The sequence below is a fragment of the Pseudophryne corroboree genome, chromosome 6, assembly GCF_028390025.1.
Source record: "Pseudophryne corroboree isolate aPseCor3 chromosome 6, aPseCor3.hap2, whole genome shotgun sequence".
NCBI classification, from domain to species: Eukaryota; Metazoa; Chordata; class Amphibia; order Anura; family Myobatrachidae; genus Pseudophryne; species Pseudophryne corroboree.
This window is the reverse complement of record NC_086449.1, coordinates 281,801,771-281,805,245: the sequence shown is the minus strand read 5'-3', so window position 1 is coordinate 281,805,245 and position 3,475 is coordinate 281,801,771.

Sequence of the window (3,475 nt, the reverse complement as noted above, 5' to 3'; positions counted from 1 at the left end):
TTTTGTCTTGTTTGGTTTTTACAAACGTGGCTGGCCTGAGAATAAGCAAACCTTGGCCAGATGGATTAGAATGGTGACTGCACAAGTCTATGCGCAGGCTGGACTCCCAGCTCCTGCTGCTACTAAAGCCCATTCTACTCGGTCTGTTGGACCTTCTTGGTTGGACCGCCATGGCGTGTCTGCAGAACAATTGTGCAAGGCGGCTACGTGGTACTCAGTGAACACGTTCATTAGGTTCTATGCCTTTGATACTTCCGCCTACCAGGATGCTTCCTTTGGACGCCGGGTTCTCATACCCACTACGGCGCATCCCATCTCTTGAGGATCTGCTTTAGGACATCCCTGATGTTTCCCTGTGGAACACAATCTACCCTGTGGCAGAAAATGAGTTATGGTAGACTTACCATTGTTAACTCTCTTTCTGTGAGGTATATTGGGTTCCATAGGGCCCCCACCCTGACGCACCTAGCGTCTATGGGTTTGTATGGCATTAGCCGCTGGTCCCTTCTCCTGGCGTGAGAATGTGTATCTATGTGACTAACATCTGCCTTCTCTCTTGCCTGCTCCTGCATTTGACTGGTTAACAAAACTGAACTCCAGTACCTGGAGGCGGGGTTTATAGAAGAGGCTCCAATGCATCCTGGGACAGCCTAAAGCTTTAGCCTGTTGGTGCCTCTGGATTAAGATCCACTCTACACCCCAATGTTTCCCTGTGGAACCCAATGTACCTCGCAGAAAGAGAGTTAACTATGGTAAATCTACCATAACTCTCCTTTTTGAGAAAAATGACAACAGTCTGTTACACTAGTCCCTGTTTTCCTTTACAAAAGTATTGCACACACGCACTGTTTTGCTAATTTGGAGCAGTCTCATTGAATGCAATAGATTTCATACAAAATAAGTACATGAAATCCAATTGTAAAAAATAATCTTGTGTTACAGCTGGTTCAAAGTTGAGCTCCAAAATACCCAAACCACATGCTGCTCCTGTAATGACAGCACTCATAACTGATAGAACTCACACATCAGTTGAGACTGGGATGGAACTTTAGGGCTAATTCAGACCTGATCGCTACGGTGTTTTCGCACAGGGGGCGATCAGGTCTGAACTACATATGCACCACAATGCGCAGGCGCGACGATCCGCAGTGACAGGGAGCGCTGGGCAGCGACGGGATGGTGCGAAAAATCCGATTGCACCCGCGATCACAAGAAGATTAACAGGAAGAGGGCATTTGTAGGTGGCAACTGACTTTTTCAGGGAGTGTCCGGAAAAACGCAGGATGGACCTGGCATTTTGTGGGAGGATTCGGGACGTCGGCTCCGGCCTCGATCATTGCAGCAGCTGAGTAAGTCCTGGGCTGTGCAGAGTCTGCACAAACTTCTGTTTGTGCAGCTCTCATGCACATGCGATCGCACACCTGCACAGCGAATTACCACTTCTCCTGTAGGCGGCGACTACCTGATCACAGGGATGTAAAAAACGCACCCTAGCGATCAGGTCTGAATTACCCCCTTTGTTGGGATTCAAAAAATTCTAGTTATAAACTGTAGCAAGTTTTAGTATAGGACTGTCTATACTGACTGCTTGTACAATGAATTTGCTTCATTGTAAGGAGTGTACATGAGAAACAATAAACACAAACTCCATAATCTACAAATGCATTTATCAATGAAACAAGCGACTACTAATCCTAAAAATGTCTTCCTTGGTGCTCAAATTTAATGTTCATTTCTGATAAGCTTCCACATGTCATGTACATGGGTTATATTCGGTTTTAAGTGATTCTTTGGAACATATTTATCATAGAGGGAACATAACACCAAACTAGGAGTTCTCATCCACATCTAGATGTTTTTTTGTTTTTTTTTATACTTTTCTTTTTAAAATGTTAAAATTTTAATTTTAGTTTCATCAGGTTGCTGCTTCCTACAGCATTAGATTGCACAGTCAAGGTGTCTAGCGGAAAAGCTATTCTGTTTCGTACTTGCAAAGGCTTTCCTTAGATAATTACAGTATTTGTGGATTCTGCAAGATAATATCCATCAACTCAGCAATTGAAAACATTTGTGCCTTCTGTTAATTGCATATGGTCTAATGTCACAATTTAATCCTTTACATTTATCTTACAGAGCTGAGAATTTTTCCTTAGACTTTTAAGATGAGAGATTTCTGCACCTGTGAAGTAAGCATAGTTTGAGTTGCATAGTTCCTACATTAAAGAAATTAGTACGGTTTCAGAATTTTTACTCCTACCATTCACAAATACATGTCACAATATACAGTGCATGGTCAATTTGTTAATTAGGATGGTGTCAACCCATAAAGTGATTGTCAGATGTTTTGACATTCTGCTGTGGTCAGGAACCACTGGAAAGCATAGTTATCAAATGACCGCAAACATTATATTATGCACCAGCTGGCTGTATGGGGTTTTGTCGTTTAGTAAAAATTCTCGATGACATTACCATATACACTGTAAGTTTAGTATCCTGTACAGTGGCCTTGGGTCTGTTTGAATGTGGATGGCTTTAGGGGGGTAGGGCAAATGTGCATTCGCCCTATTCAATAGCAGGGCCGTTCTTTCACCTAGGTGAAAAATTCAGCAGGTGCAAAAGACCTGTGGATCGGCAAATCCACGTTTTCTCACCTGCGCTGGCAAAAACTCGGGCTGTTTTTTGTGAGTTTGAGCATTTTTCACCAATGCCTTTTTACGAAGAAAAAAAAAAAGGTGAAAAGGCATTGGCGAAAGACCTTAAAAACGGGAGAAAATGGCCCGCAATTAAATATGCAGGGGGCGAATTCAACAGCTCTGAGAATACTGGAGCTAATTGAATACCCTTCTGTGTGTGGGAGCACTTACGCTACCTATTTTAAACACCAGAAGATCCAGCATGAGGTACATGGTTACATACATTTTGGGGGGTAGTAGCTGTAGACTGATATTTGGAGAGCACAATAAATTTGCATTTTCAGTGTTTTTGGTTATTCTTCATTTTTTTTCATACTAAATGCCTTTTATTGAGGTTTGTATACTTTCAAGTATATATGGGGTTTTGATTTTATTCAAGAGTGTAAAATGAAGGAAAAACAGAGGCTATATGTTTGTGTGTTAAACCATGCTAATGAACTAATAAACATCAGAATACTTGCAAACCAAATGAGGAAATGCTGATTATTTTTTGTTACATCATTGTGCCGTACAGTAATGTAATAGTATCCTATGAATATCTAGGAAATCTGTTTATGTAAAAGATGCATGCAGCTCGGATGTCTGATGTTCAGAATTATTAGAGCTAAAATGAGACAATAACGATGTTATAGAATACTAGTAAAATGAGAAAAAACACAGACAACACAAGAACATTTTTATGGCCAATGTTTGACAAACAATGTCATATATATTTATATACGTAATAGAAACACATTGCACCAAATGCTCACAAATCATATAAAATAATTATAAATTGCAGG